Below are 17499 nucleotides of genomic sequence, written 5' to 3'. Positions count from 1 at the left end.
GCTGAATGTTGTTGTTATTCTTATTATTATTATTATTATTATTATTATTATTATTATTATTTGGTCTTTGTGAGACAGGGTCTCCCTGTAGCTCCAGCTGTCCTGGAATTCACTGTGTAGACCAGGCTGGCCTTGAACTCACAGAGATCCACCTGCCTCTGCCTCCGGAGTGTTGGGATTAAAGGCGTGTGCCACCACACCCAGCTGAATGTTATGTTTTTAATCAACTAAGTTTGATAAAGTACAGACAAGTACTTTCAAAGTCAAAAATTTCAAAACAATCACAACTCAGATCCTTAAAAAGAAAATCTATTAAATCACTAACTTTTTCCTGTCAAAATAGCTATACATTTGTAACTCTACCTTATTTTATGGTTTAAAAGTTTTAGATATTAATGTGACTTTTCAAAGACCACTGGATTTTACATGTGAATGAAATATGGTTTGTGAATATGGGAACTCATGATGAATACAAAATTTGATATCATATATTAATCCATTTTAGGAAGAAAATATTTTAAAAAAGACATGTTAAATGGAGAAACTTAGCTGATACAATACAGTTTCTATTTACTGAAATTCACATATCAAAAAGAGTATCAGTGAGGTTTTTTTAATAAACAAAAATTCAAACTTTAATTTTGGAAAAATTTTAGATTGATGGGAAAGTTGACAGCACAGAGTTTCTGTGTCTCCTTACCCAATTTGCCTACTGTTGGCATGTTACATCACAATACATTTGTCCATCCATGACACTACATTACATGTAATTGTATCTCCTCTGTTGGTCACCATTCTGTCTTCTTTTCCATGACCATGACAGCTTTGTGGAAAACCATTCAAGTATTTTTGTCAAAATCACCTTTGATTTGGGTATATCTAACGCTTTCCCCCAAAAAGATTATCATTTTCCACTTTGGTCTTAGAGTTCTGAGTTTTCCAAATACCACAGAGATGAACCACAATTCTCATGACATGTTGAGGGGAACATGATATGCATAGGACATCACAGGTGATATTAACCCCACTATTGGGTAAAGAGTACTCAGCAGGCCTCGCCACATTACAAAGTCACTATTTTTCCCCTTTATTAAAAGTGCTCACATTTAGTTGAAAGGAATTACACTCTATGTCTGTGAGGAATACTGACATATTATTTCTAATTCTTCTATGTGAAAAATCTGGCTCCATTTTCACAACCATTCAAGAATTTATATCAATATGGACTCACAGGTATTTATGGTATACTTTAAGTAATAATCCAATGTTACACTTAGTTTCTTGTATTGTTCTAAAAAGGTCACTGTAAGCTCTCTTTATTGTCTCCTTTCTACCCTTTGATATATTTTATCTTTCTGGTTTGGAAACGTTTTGAGCATTTTCTTAATTTCTACTGGTGCCCAGTAATTCATGCTAATTTTCTAACTTCCGTATCCGAACACTAAAATAATTTTTCCAACAAGTATTTGACTATATCTTGGATCTGAGCATGGTGGCACACAGCCTCAGGAGGCCATGGCAGAAGATGATGAGCTGAAGGCCACCTTGGGCTGCAGGGTAAGCAATAAAAGTGATCAAACTCTTCTACAGGGGCTAGATATATAGCACAGTGAAATAGCACTTGCCTAGAATTCAAAAAGGTCCTAGATCTACTGCCAGTAAACAACAACAATAAATTAATTACCCAAACTGGCTAAGATCAAGAAAATAACACAAAATGCCAGAAAGGATGTAGAGAAGAGGAAGGATTATTTATTGCTGTGAGATTATAAACTTGTGTAACCACTATGGAAAGCAGTGTGAAGAACTCTTAAAAAACTAAAAATGAATCTACCATATAATCAGTTATATCCCTCTTTGACATACACCCAAAGGACTCATCCTACTGTAGAGATATTTGTACATCCATTTTTGTTGCTGCTCTTTTCACAATAGCTAAGAAACGGAAACAACCTGAGGGCTGGAGAGATGGCTCAGCGGTTAAGAACACTGATTGTTCTCGCAGAAGACCTGGGTTGGAATCCCAGCACCCACATGGCAGCTAACAATGGTCCATAATTCCAGTCCCAGGGGATCTGATAGCCTCTTCTGACTTTGGCAGGCACTATACAACACTAGTGCACTTACCTATATGCAGGCAATACATGCATATACATAAAATTTTTTAAAAAATAATAAATAATTTTTTTAAAAAAGAAATGGAAACAACCTAAATGTTTTAATGAAAATGTGGTACATTTATACAATGTAGTTCTACTCAGCAGTAAAGACGAAATCATGAAATTTGCAAGTAAATGGATAGAACTAGAAACTGTTATACTAAGTGAAGTAACAGTCTCAGAAAAACAAATGAAATATGTTCTGTCATTTGTGGATCTTAGCACCAAATCTTTATATGCAAGTATATATCCTGATATAACTCAGGAAAATGGAAAGGAACCATGGAGGTAAAGGGAAAGAAAAAGTCCGATAGGGAGGATAGCAGGAAACAGATGTTACCAAGGGGGAAATGGGGAAAATTGAAGTATTAAACTGGGAAGGGAAGAGAGAAAGGTTATACAAGAAAGCATAGGGGTAAAGGGGAAGAAGGAGCTCAAGAAAGGGGGGAATAAAAGGAGACTGGAATTTTCAAGCGGAAATTGGGAGTACTTAAACTGGGAAGGTAGGAGGAGATTAGACAGGTAGAGAGTTAAGGGAGAGATAAATAAACCTTAGGTTGTGTAAAATACTAGAGGGAAATGTATTATCTCAAAAACCTACTGAAAAATATACATACAATATCTGAGCATGAGTGTTTGTATATACCTGAAGGCTACATAACAAACACAGTGCTTGACAGGAGAAACCCCCTTTGAAGTTTTTGGTCAGAGAGAATCCAAAAATAACAGAGAGTATTGCCACAGTCCTTATTACCTCTCAGAACTAGAATTATTGCTGAAGACAGAACATACTTTGAACACAGGACTTGGAGCAATGGAGTTGAATAAACTCCATAATAATACATAAAATATTTTAAAAAGTGCCACTACTGTACTATAGTTTGTTATTCTGGTCATTGTTGTGGTTATTAGGCTTTAAAGCTACGGTTGGACGATTTATTGATTTTCTCCCTTAGCAACTTGCATAGTACCCTCTAGAACTATGAGATCTAGTCTTCATGGAGGAGGATTCCAGGGTTTTCTTTAGGATCTATAACCTCTCCAGCTATGTGTATTTGACTATGTTCTACAGTGCCCCCCATGAATTCCCTCCCATCGAGAGGGCTTTACGTGCAATTATACAGCTGTTGAATAACCTCTAGACAAAAGTGCCACTACTGGCTAGAGAGATGGCTCAGAGGTTAAGAACACTGACTGTTCTTGCAGAAGCCCCAGGTTTGAATCCCAACACCCCCATAGCAGCCAACAACTGTCTGTAGCTCCAGTTCCAGGGGATCCGACAGCCTCTCCTGTCCTTCGCAGGCATGGCATGACACAGGTGCACTTACCTACATGCAGGCATAACACTCATACACTTAAAAATAATAAATAAAATGTTAAAAAAAAGTATACCAATCACATCAAATAAGCTTATTTTTGCAACAGATGGAGGTTATTACAGAGTTTCACAAGTGGTCACACACTAAGAATAAGTGTCTTTGAGGTGCCCAGCCCTAAGTGCCACACCTACAATGAAACCTCTATACTGGTGGCTCATGGAACAGAGCAGAACAAAGGGTAGAAAGAGTACTAACGCATCTTTCAACTCTCAGCAGTGAAGCTTCCTCATCCAAACAGAGTGTGATGTACAGAGAAGGCCACAACTGGCCAAAGTGTAGAGAATAAGAGACTGCAGGGTATATTTCCCTGGTAGGATTCCTATATTAAAACTCACCCATCCAGGACTTAGGGACCATTGCAGAAGAGGAGGCAAAAAGATTGTAAGATTGTAAGAGGTGGTACATGAAGATAAAGAAACAGAATCCTCTAGGATTCTGGGAACTTGCTCATATGAACTTATAGCAATTGTGACAGCATGCACAAGATCCAGGCAAACTCCATCAGACAAAAACCAGCACAGAACTAGGGTAAGGGGACAGGTGGCCCCAGCCTTAGCCAAGGCAGCTGATCACTGCTGGGTGAGGGAGAGTTGATCTAGGTAGGCTGACTAGACTCCAATGGAGGAACTCACACCCACTGACATCTAGGTATACAAATTTGACTTGATAGATCTTTAACATTTATGACAGAATGCATGAATTCCAGTGGGGGGGCTATGGAGGGTGAAGAAGAGGGAGGAGGTCTAACTATAATTAAGATGCATTGTATGAATTGCACAAAAATTCAATTTAAAAAATTCAAAAAATATTACAATAAAAACCTTACTTCATATACAATGATACACAAAAATCCTAACAATAACATGTGAATATTGATCCACCAATTTTAACAGAATGAGCAGTGGAAATAAAAGACATTAATAATATAGAAGATCATGTATAGTAGAGAGGGTATCTACAGTGACTCTACTATCTACTTGTGAGGATTCATTTTATGTGTCAGTCTGTGATACCCAGCCGTTTGGTCAAACACCAGTCTAAACATTGCCACAAAGATATGTTTCAGATATACATAACTTTTTAATCCATAAACTTGTGATAAATTTTATCCTCAATAATGTGAGTGGGCTATAGTCAATCAGTTGAAGGCCTTAGGAGCCTTATGAACAAGGACTAATAATATCCATAGTAGAAAGGATTCTAAGATTGTAACACAAAAATTTCAGGCTTATTTCTTGTGAACTTAAGACTCAAGACTGTATTATTGACTTTTATTTGAACTTCAAGCTTGACAAGGTACCTGACACTCTTATTCTGTCTCCCTCTCCTTTTCTCTCTTCCCTCCCATCATCCCTGCTTCTTCCTCCTCCATGGTTATCTACATATATATATATATATATATATATATATATATCTGTGAGTCATGCACTATATTACATCGTTTCAGTGAAACACTGACCCCATATACAACAGCATATACTGTAAACAATAGGTATAGAGTAGGCTGTACCACACAGATTTGTATAAATACACCCTGATGTTCACACAATAATGAAATTGCCTGATACATTCCCTGTCATTAAGTAATGCATGACTTTGTAAGTATAATATCGTATTCATTTTGTTTCTCTGGAGAATCGTAACTAACATAGTCCTCAATTTTCACAACCCTAACATTGTTATAAAGGTCAACTCTTCAGTTAAAAAAAAAATATTAACACACGCCTTTAATCCCAGCACTGGGAAGGCAGAGGCAGGTGGATCTCTGAGTTCGAGGCCAGCCTGGTTTACATAGCAAGTTCCAGGCCATCTGAGGCTACAGAGAGACCCTGTCTCAAAAAGAGCAAAAAATAAAATAATCCAAATTAAGCAGGAAAGGAGTAAAAGCAAAATGAGGAACAAAGAATACAGCCAGGTGCTTGGTGGTACACACCTTTGATTCCAGCACTTGGGAAGCAGAGGCAGGCCAATCACTGAGATTGAGGCCAGCCTGGAAGAGTCTACATAGCAGGTTCGGACCAGCTGGGACTACAGGTACCCTATCTCAAAAAACAAACAGAAGAGAAAAAAATAAACAGAAGAACAGATGATACAAACAGGTATCAAACTAGTAAAATAAAACAACAATATAGATACAAAAAAATCCAAATAGGACTAAGTAATTTAAGTAAAAGGTAATTTCACTAAAAAAGCAAGACTATACAATAGCTACAATATAAAGACACAGAAAAGTTAAAAGTAAAAAGACTGATAGCATATAAACACTAATCGAAATTAAATCTGGAGTAGCTGTATTACTATTAGAAAGGATATACTTCAGGAAGAAAAAAATATGTAAGGAAAAAGTATGTCAAAGATGAAGGGGTAAATTCATCAAAGGAACACAACAATCTTAAATGTGTATGTACCAAAGAAACACACTTTTTTTTTTCTTTTTCGCCTTTTTGAGACAGGATCTCCCCATACCCCAGCTGGCCTGGAACTCAATTAGAAAGAAAAATAAGTCCATAATTATAACTGGAGGCTTCAATACCTTTTCATATTAATACAGCAACAACAGAAAACAAAGGCATAAAAGACTTTCGAACATATCTACTCAACCTAGTTGACATTTACATACTATCTTACCATACAACAGCAATTTAACACCTTTTTAAAGGGCATGGGAAATAGTCACAACAGCTGATACTTTGTTATAAAATAAGTCTCAGTGAATTTCAAAGGATTGAAATAATATAAATCATTTTGTAATCACAACAAAATTAATCCAAAAAAAAGGAAATCTCTCAAAAATATCCAATTCTTTTTAAATTGTATTTATTTGCTTATTTAGTGTAGGGGAAGGGAGGGGGTAGAAAAGGAGAGGAGGGGAGGAAAGAGAGTATAAGCATGCATATGGGGTCAGGGTTTGGGGCCTGAGAACAGAACTCAGATTATCCGACCTCTGCACTAGAGCCTCTACTCACACAGCCATTTCATCAGTCCCCGCCCCCAAATATCCAATTGTTAAAGATAAAAAACACACTTAGTAAAAACTTCTGAGTTAGAAGTACTAAATAAATAAAAATAAATAATACACCATAATTTATGGGGTTCATGGAGCTGGGTACAAATCTCAGTGATAGAGTACTTGCCTAGAATTTCAGTATTCAGCAGAAACATTATTTAGAGGAAAAAAAATTACACTAAATGCTTAAAAATATGTTCTTCAACCTACAGTGAACTCTACCCCAACAAACTCATCATAAGTTGAAAATGTCCTAAGTTGAAAATGCACTTAACACATCTAACCTCTGAACATCCCAGCCCAGCAACAGAGTGCCCTGCAGATGATCACCTGTTTACTCCAGAAATTACATGGCTGACTATACACTGAGCTCAGTACTGCTGCCCGGCATCACAAGAGACTACCATAATATGTGCCACATATTGCTAGTGTTCCAGATAGAGAATGATAAATGACAACATACTTTCAGTTTCAAATGAGTTTATTAAGCATGTAGCAAGCAAAAGAACAAACAGCAAGAAGCAGGCAGAGGTATCAAGTAGATAGCAAAACATCACATCAGGCACTTACAACATCAAACAGGAATTAACTGGGAGAAAAGCAATTACGCTGGTCTCTCCACTGATCACAGAGGAGCTTCCAGCTCCTCATTCCCCACCTGCAAGCATTTTTATAGCATGAGGTAAACAATAGTAACCCCAGTTAGAAATGGTTAGCCATTTAGCTGTTCTCAAAATATTAATACCCTTACTTGCTTGTTATTTTGCTTTTTCTGTGTTACAGAGTTAGGGGGCCAGTTGCCCAGGGTGAGAGAGTTTTAGAAGACTCTTGAAATAAACATGCTGGAGACTGGGACAGGAAAGCTTTCTTTACTCTCAAAGTCAGCTTTTAACAAACTTAAAACACCACATGATGATTTAAAAATAAAATATAATGTATACTACAGCTAGCTGAGGAAATGATCAAAATTCAAAACGCCAAGCACAATTTCTTCTTCCTTTGAACCATCACTAATTTGTAAAATTTGGAGTGTGTAAGTCAGGTACTATCTGTATTGGAAAGTTAGAAGTATCTTAAATCGGATACCTAAATATCTGAACAACCATGAAACAAAGCTAAATTGAAGTGAGAAAAGTGAGATAATAATCACAGAGAAATGAAGTAAAAGAGGGGATAATTAAAAATCAGTTGAAACTAAGCCTAGGGAAAAAAAAAATCTCATCTTTGAATAAATACACTGAAACCACTAACCAGAGAATCAGGACACCACACACACATACATACATACACACACACACACACACACACACACACACACACCACCCCCCACCCTTACTACTATGAGGAGACAGATGTTATTTGTTAAAAGAGAAAATATTTTTAAATGTTATGCTAATAAATAGGACAATTATAATAAATTGGAAAAAGTCCTTATAATACAATCTAATCTGCCAGAACTAACTCAAGATAACATGAAAAGCTCTATATGTATTCAAGAAATACATCAAAACTTGAAAACACCCCACAAAAAGAAGAAAGTGTAAAACAAAAGGGAGAGAGGTCATCAAGATAGTTTCATTGATTTTCACTCAAGTTAAAAAAAAAAAAAGAATAAATCATATTATTTCCACACAAATGTTTTAGGGCAAAAAAAAAAAAAAAAAAAAACCAGTAACAGGAAGTATATCCAAATTCATTTTAAGAAGTCGCCATTATCAACATCTCATTCTCCTTCTAGCGCTGGGCACAGGCCCACTTCTTCTCTTGGCACCCCAGACCTCTGGACTATTTCTTGGCTCACATCTCCCCACTGCTTCCTGATCCTTTGTACCCAGACCAACACAATTCTACAGTCTTCCTCCCTAGAAACCTCACAGCCTGCCCCAATCCCCAACTTGCCTTTGCATACCTGCAACCAGCCTTCTTCCTGACTGGCCCACCCCCAACCTGCCTGGGATTCTTGAAACCAGCCTGTTCCTCTGATGTCTGAGAGTGCCTGAATCCTACCTCTACTTAGCAAGCTTCCCAAATTGTACTGTGCCTGCTGACTAGAGGGACCCAGACCTTAGGAGGAAGCCTGAGAGCATCTGATCCTCGTCCAACTTGGGCCTCGGTGGGACCTCGAACAGCTGGACTAAAGCCATCTGGCCCCTCCAATATAAAATCTAAACAGAGAACCTGAAGCCTAGACCAACCAGCTTTTCATATTCAATAAGAAAGCAACAAAGGTTGAAAAAACCTAGGCGCCATGAGGCCACCTGATAGGAATGCCTGACAAGAGGTCAAGCATTAAGAAACTAGCTTATCAGAAAAACAGGACGTAGTGGTCAAGCCATCTGCATCTGGCAATCCCCGGGGCTCGATACCAGGAAATCAGGAGAAAAACCTCTGTGTCCCTGAGGTCACCTCCCATTTAGCAATCCCACTTCCCCTTAGCCCCGACCCTTACCCCATATTTCTGTGTGCTTTTGAAATTACTCTGTGTGTTTTTGAATTAACCAATAACCGCGCTTCTGCTTCTGTACCCTGCTTCTGCTCTATAAAAGTGCCAAACCCCAGCCTGTAGGCGCGCAAGTCCTCCAAGGAGACTTTGTGCCCACAGGTACCTGTGTATCAAATAAACCTCATGCTGTTGCAACCCGAAGGCTGACTTGTCCTCAGTGGTCTCACTCTTACAGGTGCATAAAGTATACAAACAGAAACAGACCTAAACTCAAAAAAGGAAGGCTTGAGTCTCTCACAAGAGTCAGAAACTGATTTTCTCTCATCCAGCCCCACCCTGTCCCCTGCTGGCCTCTCTCACAGGCAGGCTCCAATTCCTTCTCCTCAAGTCCCAGGACTAACTTCCCAAACCATATAAACTAAAAATCATACCATAGATCCCTAAGTCCTCACCCAGGTGGTCCCCTCACCTCCACCTTCCCAGCATCCTGATCAGGCAGACAGACCTGCTCAGCCAGAACTCTGGTAAATCAAGTTCCAGCTCACTGCCTCTCTACACCATTTCTCTCATCCACCTCCACCCTGTCCCCTTGTGAAGCCCTCCTCCTTGGCCCCCTGCCCTGGACTCCCGAGACCCCTGCCCCTCTTTAGGACTAACTGTTCTTTTTCGCTTCTGTAAACTGCTTGATTGCTTGATTGAAAGGACAAACTATATTGACCCTATTTTGACTAGCTGTTTCAGGAAAGCCTGAACATGCCCAGACATGTCGTAATCTCCACCTGCCACTCCCACCCCAGGAGGCTATAGGTCAAGCAAGCCCAGACATAAAGCAGCCTTATAAGGTAGAAACAAAGACTTCTGGCTCTACAGATAAGTCAGGACATTCCACAGCTCTGAGGGTAGCACCCACCAATGAGAAGCCCCCAGGACTGCACCCCTTATAACCAATCAATTCAAAAGTGTGTTGGCGCACACGGGGTCCTAGGGCCAATCAAAGTGTGACTCTGTTATTCCCCTCCTCCCTTTGTCCAAAACCTATAAAGTGCTTCCACGCCCTGTGATCAGTGCTTTTAGCACAGATCCATTGCATTGGTGAGGTCTGAGAGCCCGAGCTTAAGCCCGAATAAAGGCTCTTTGTTCTTGCATGCCCTCTGGATTCCGTGGTTATTCTTGGGGGTCCAATCTCTGGGCACAACACCCTGATAGCCTCTCTAACAGGTGGAATCCAATTCCATCACCTCAGGTCCCAGGACTAGCATCCCAACCTGATTAACTAAACACCCTACCAGGCAGTCCCTCACCTCCACCTTCCCTGCATCTGGATCAGGAAGACAGACCTGCTCAGTCAGGACTCCAACTAGTCCACTATCCAGCAATAATTTGAAATACCCACCAATTTGTCTTCCATACTTAAACAAAAAGTAACTAAACTACATAAACAATATTAACAGAAACAAAGACAGAATACAATTTCCTGTTGAACACATAACCAACAAAGAACATTCATATGCCCAAAGGTAATGCAAAAAAACAAACAATATGAAAAACCAGGAAAATAAACAACACACACAAGTCCTACAAAAGTGCACAGCATTGAGAACCACCATGTAGAACCCCAGGATGCAGAATTTAAAAGAACAATCATAAGCATGATCAAAAAACTTCAAGAAAACACAAACAACTCAATGAAAGGCATAAACTTTTGATGGAAGATCAATAATATACAAATATACAGCTTAATGAAATATTAAAAACAATTCACAACTTAAAAAGCAAATTCAGCAAAGGAATAGAAATAGTAAAGAAAACCCAAATGGAAATGAACACGGGAATGAAAAACTCAATAAACAAAACAACAGGAGAAAGTCTCACAAGCAGAATGAATGAAACAGAAAACAGAATATCATGACTGGAGGATAACGTTGAAGATCTGGACTCCTTAAGCAAAGATTATGCAAAATTCAAGAAAAATACAGGAATGTCATATTCAGGAAATGTGGAACAACATGAAACAACCAAATCTATGTATTATAGGCATACAGGAAAAAGAAGAAACTCAAAACAATCACGTCAAACAGATCTTCAATAAGATTAGAGAAGAAACTGTCCTTAAGGAAAGAAATACCTATAGAGATTCAAGAAACACAGAGAATACCAAGACATGATCAGAACAGAAAGTCCCCATGACATATCATTGTAAAAACATTAAATGTACAGAACAAAGAGAGGGTACTGAAAGATGCTAGAGAAAAACAAGTTATATATAAAGGAAAACCCATCAAAGTTACAGCTGATTTTTCCAATGCAAGGTATGAAAGCCAGAAGAGCCTGGAACAAATTATTCCCAGTTCTAAACAACCATGGATGCCAAACCCAAAATACTTTAGCCACCAAAACTATCAAGGTTGAAGGGGAACAGAAAATTTTCAATGACACAAACAGGCTGAAAGAATTCATGTCTTCCAAACCTGCAATACAGAGAATATTTGAAGCAACAAAGGACCAAAGAAAAGAATGAGTATGCCCAAGAGGTTACAGAAAGAAAATAAAGAAAGGTATAACAATGGGAACACAAAATAGGGCCCCAAACACAAAGAAATTAAAATGGCAGTATACCTTTCAATAATAACACCAAATATGAATGGCCTCAATTCCTCTGTCAAAAGACACAGGCTGGTGCAATGGAGCAAGAAAGAAAACCCATCTTTTTGTTGTCTTCAAGAAACTCATTTCACCTTTAAGGATAGTCACTATCTAAGAGTGAAAGGATACAAAAAATATCCCAAGCAAATGGCCCTAAGAACCAAGGAGGTGCTGCAATTTTAATATCTGACAAAATAGACTTCAAATTAAAACTCATAAGTAGAGATAAGGAGGGTTTCTTCATTCTAATCAAAGGAACAACTAAGAAGATTACAATCATGAGCATTCATGCACCAAACTCTGGAGCACACAATTTCATAAAATCAGTAGTCCAGGACAATGAAACACAGACTGACACAAACTCAGTGATAGTGGGCAACTTTAATACCCCACTTTCTTCAACAGACAGATCAACTGGACAAAGAATAAACAGAGAGACATCTGAATTACATGACATACCAGAAGAAATGGACAAAACAGATATATACAGAATACTCCACTCAACCACCAAAGAATACACTTTCTACTCAGCAGCTCATGCAACTTATTCTAAAACTGACCACATTCTGGGGCACAAAACACATCTCAACAAATATGAAAAACATTGAAATAATTCCATGCCTTCTATCAGATCAGAGTGCAATAAAGCTTATAGTCAACAGCAAAAGAAGATCTAGTGTGGTAGTTTGAATGAAAATGTCCCCCATAGGCTCCAAGTATTTGGACATTTTGTCCCCACAAGGTGGTGCTGTTTTGGGAGGTTTTAGAAGGTGTGGCTATCCTGAGGAAGCACATCACTGGGGGTGGGCTCAGAGAGTTCTTAAGCCTTGCCAGATCTCCGGTCACACTCTTGCTTCCTGTGCCTGCCTGATGATGTGAGAGCTTAGCTTCTGCTGTTGCTGCTCCAGCCACCTCCAGCCACCATGCCTCCCTGCCATGATGGACTGTAATTCCCCTGGAACCATAAGCTCAAATAAACTCTTCCTTCTATAAATTGCTTGGGTCAATGTTTCTATCACAGCAACAGAAAAGTGACTAATATATAAATTGGTACCAGAGAGTGGGGTGTTGGCTGTGAAGAACCTGACCATATGGGGTATTGGAAAAAATGTGGAAGACTTTGGAAGTTTGGGCTAGAAAAGTGGTTGACTGCTGTAAGCAGAGCTTAACAGGCTATTCTAGTAAACACTTGGAAGAAAGTAGTGCCAAGAGCAATGTAGTTCTAGAGGGAAATAAGGACTTAACCAGCACATGGGATATCTTGGCAAAGAATCTGGCTGGAGTCTGCCCTCACCTAAAAGCTTGCCTGAGGCTAAAGTGAAAAGAAATGGACTAATTTCTCTGGCAGAAGAAATTTCAAGACAGCCTAATGTTCAAATGGTGGCATGGATATTAATGGTGAATATTACGCAGATCTACAGTGAAAAAGAGCAACTGAGGCAGAAAGAAATGCAGTTTGGATTGAAAAAGAGCACTAGTAAGATAAATGTTGGTGCCTTGGCATGTGCTGGAGAAGAGCCCTTTGATAAGGAGATTAAAGTGATTAAGGAGGGGACTAGAGATTCAAACTTAAACAGTGGAGTGAATACCTCCAAGGCAAGACCACACCCAGTTAAGCCTCCAACTTTTTTAAGGAAAATGCTGCAGGGGCCATGGAAGAAAAAAGCTTCTAAAATGGATAAAGCAGGCTGGAGTCCACCCCAAACTTGCAGTCAAACTTGGCAGTTGTCATTCACCCAGTGTTGACTTTAGAGTCATGAAAGATGGAAGAGTGAAGGGGTCATCCATTCTTCCTCCCAGGTTTCAGAGAGCCTCAGAGGCCAGGCAGTGTGAAGCAGGGGTTCCTCTGCCTAGAGAAGGCCCTGATAGGCCATTGTGTGAAGCTGTGAAGGTGAAGCCTGGTTGGCAATGGAGACCCCAAGAAGTTCATGATGCCAGAGCTGTGAGGCATCTGCTAAGAAGACCTGCACACAGGGAGTGGTACCAGCATGAGAGAGAGATGTGTGTTGCACACAGCAAAGTGAGAGAGGCTGAGCCATCAAGCCCTTTGGAAGTAAAGTCCCAGAAGTTGAACATGGAGCTACTGGATTTGGTGTTTGCCCTGCTGGTTTTCAATCTTGTTTTGGTACAGTATTTCCTTACTATGCCTCCATTTTTCCCTTTTGGAATGGTAATGTGTATTCGGTTCCATTGTATGTTGGGAGTATGTCATTTGTCTTTTGATTTTATAGAGGCTTACAGTTCAGATATTTACCTGAGCCTCAGAATAGACTTTGGACTGTGGACTTTTGAATTGTATTGCGATTGATAATGACTATGGGGACTTTTAAAGTTGGGCTAAATGCATTTTGCATTTTATATGATCATGAACCTATGGGGGCCAGGAGGTGGAATGCAGTGGTTTGAATGAAAATGTCCCCCATAGGCTCCAAGTATTTGGACATTTTGTCCCCAGATGATGACGCTGTTTTGGGAGGTTTTAGAAGGTGTGGCTATCCTGAAGGAAGCACGTTACTGGGGGTGGGCTTACAGAGTTCTTAAGCCTTGCCAGATCTCTAGTCGCTCTCTTGCTTCCTGCGCCTGTGTGATGATGTGAGAGCTTAGTTTCTGCTGCTCCTGCTCCAGCCACCTCCAGCCACCATGCCTCCCTGCCATGATGGACTGTAATTCCCCTGGAACTGCAAACCCAAATAAACTCTTCCTTCTATAAACTGCTTGGGTCAGTGTTTCTATCACAGCAACAGAAAAGTGACTAATACATCTATTAAGTACATGAACTCATGGAGATTAAACAACACACTCCTGAATCATAAATGTGTCAAAGAAGAAATTAAGAAATAAATAAAAGTATTCCTGGAACAAAATGAAAATGAGAACAACAAAACCTCTGGGACACCCTAAAAGTTGGGAAATTTATAGCTTAGTGCCTACATTAGAAAATCAGAACGAGCACATGTAAACAACTTGATAGTACAACTCAAGGCTCTGGAAAGGCAAGAATAATCCAACCCCAAACCTAGTAGACAAGAAGAAATAAACTCAGAGCAGAAATTAATGAACTAGAAACAAAGAATACAAAAAAAAAAAAAATCAATGAATCTAAGAGCTGTTTCTTTAAAAGGCTAAACAAGATAGACAGATTCTTAGCCCAGTTAACCAAAAGAACAACAACAACAACAAAAAAAAAAAATCCAAAATATTTTAAGGGAGTACTTTAAAAATCTATACTCTGAGGTTGGATAGATAGCTCAGTGGTTAAGAACACTGGCTATTTTTGCAGAAGACCCAAGTTCGAATCCCAGCAACCACATGGCAGCTAGCAACTGTCCGTAACTCCAGTTCCAGGGGATCTGATAGCTCCTGTCCTCCGGAGGCATTGCACGACACTGGTGCACTTAACCTACATGCAGGCAATACACCTATACACATAAAAATAATGAAAATTGAATCCCAGCACCCACGTGGCAGCTAACAACTGTCCATAACTCCAGTTCCAGGGGATCTGACAGCCTCTTCTGTCCTCTGTGGGCATTGCATGACAGGGGTGCACTTACCTACATGCAGGCAATACACACATACACATAAAAATAAAAACAAACAACAACAAAAACCCAAAAAACCTTCCAACTAAAAATAGCTCAAGCCCAGATGGATTCACAGCACAAGTCTACCAGACATTCAAAGAAAATTTACAACCAATACTGCTTAAATTATTCAAAAAGATAGAAACAGAGGGAGAACTCCCAAATTCCTTCTATGAAGCCAGTATCACTCTAATTCCAAAACCAGGTAAAGATACAACAACGACAACAACAAAAGAAAGCTATAGACGCATATCCTTAACGAACATAGGTGCAAAGATTCTCAACAAAATACCTGCAAGCCGCATACAGACACACATCAAAAAGATCATCAACCACATCAAGTCAGCTTTATTTCAGAGATGCAGGGGTGGTTCAACATACGTAAGTTAACAAATGTAATAAAACATAAATGAACTCAAAAAAAAATCACATGGTCATCTCAATAGATGCAGAAAAGGCATCTGACAAAATCCAACATGCATTCATATTAAAAATTCTAGAAGGGATTGGCTTGAAGGGAACATAACTCAACATAATTAAAGATGTTCGAATCCCAGCACCCGCATGGCAGCTAACAACTGTCTATAACTCCAGTTCTAAGGACTCCAACAGCCTCTTCTGTCCTCCATGGGCATTTCATGACATGTGTGCATTTACCTACAAGCAGGCAATACACGCATACACATAAAATAAAAATAATAAAAAATATTTTTTATAAAGTCTATACTCCCATAGCCAACATCATCCTAAATGGAGAAAACCTGGAAGCATTCCCATTAAATCAGGAACCAGACAGGGCTGCCAACTGTCTCCTCTCCTTTTCTTTATAGTGCTTCAAACCCTTGCTAGAGCAATAAGACAAGAGAAGGAAATTAAAGGAGTACCAATTGGAAAAAGAAGAGGTCAAATTTGTCTTTTGATTTTATAGAGGCTTTATCATACCTATTTGCAGATGGTATGATAGTGTACATAGAGATCCCAAAAATTCTACTAGGAAATCGTTAGAATTGATTAAAACTTTCAGTAAAGTGGCAGGATACAAAATCAACTTACAAAAATCAGTAGCCTTTCCATATAACAATACCAACCAATCAGAAAAAGCACTCGAGGAAACCCTCCCATTTTCAATAGCCCTAAAAAAAAATAAAATATTTAGGAGCAAACCTAACCAAAGACATTAAAGATCTCTACCATGTAAACTTCAAAACTCTAAAGAAAGAGATAGAGGAAGACACTAGGAGATGGAAAGACCTACCATGCTCATGGATTGGTAGAATCAATAATGTTAAAATGACCATTTTATCAAAAGCAATGTATAGATTCAATACAATCCCAATCAAAATACCCATGACATTCTTCACAGAGCTTGACAAAATCATCCTAAAATTCATATGAAATCACAAAAGACACCGGATAGCCAAAACAATCTTGGGCAAAAAGAACAATTCTTGGGGGAATCACCATACCAGACATCAGATTATATTACAGAGCTATAGTCATAAAAACAGCATGGTACTGGCACAAAAAGAGACACAAAGATCAATGCAACACAATAGAAGATCTAAACATGAGTTCATATAATTTCAGCCAACTGATATTTGACAAAGGTACTAACAACACACAATGGAGGAAAGATAGCATCTTCAACAAATGGTGCTGGCAAAACTGGATCTCCACCTACAAAAAAAGAAAGCTGACCCTATCTTCCACCCTGCACAAAAGTCAACTCCAAATGGATCAAAGACCTCAATATAAAACCTGAAACTCAGAAACTGCTAGAAGAAAACATAGGCAGCACCCTCCAAGATATAGGTGTAGGAAAGGACTTTCTAAACCAGACACCAGCTGCTCAGGCAGTAAGGTCAACAATCAGTAACTGGGACTTCATTAATTTACAAAGTTTCAGGGCTGGAGAGATGGCTGAGTGGTTAAGAACACTGAATGTTCTTCTAATCATGTAGTTATTAAAAGTTTTTTTAAATGATTAAAAAAATAATAATTCTTCAAAGCATAAGAATTTGCTCCTTAATAATTAGTGGAGGTGAAAAACATTACCATTGAAATCTACCTGATGACTTTATATCCATGCTCAGATGCCAAGGAGCTCAGAAAGTAACTGACTGTGACTAGGAATAATAAGATATATAGAGATGAGAAACGCATGTGCTTCTTAGTGTCAATTGTATTAAAAATGAATTTTTCTGTATGAAACTCTGCATTTTAGAATATAGTGTTCCTTGAAGAAAGATTTTTTTTTTTTTTTGCACCAACATCTCAGTGTGAG

General features: G+C 38.8%; 1 protein-coding gene across 7 annotated transcripts in view; it reads right to left on the bottom strand.

Annotated features, from left to right (window-relative positions):
• The window catches only part of Fam172a (family with sequence similarity 172 member A), a 480054-nt gene that overhangs the window by 418493 nt on the left and 44062 nt on the right, over positions 1–17499 (bottom strand). The gene's annotated exons all lie outside the window — the stretch shown is intronic.

This window comes from Nannospalax galili, unplaced genomic scaffold (assembly GCF_000622305.1).
Source record: "Nannospalax galili isolate Female #2095 unplaced genomic scaffold, S.galili_v1.0 scaffold173, whole genome shotgun sequence".
In the NCBI taxonomy this organism is placed as follows: Eukaryota; Metazoa; Chordata; class Mammalia; order Rodentia; family Spalacidae; genus Nannospalax; species Nannospalax galili.
This window is presented reverse-complemented; position numbering and strand designations above follow the sequence as displayed.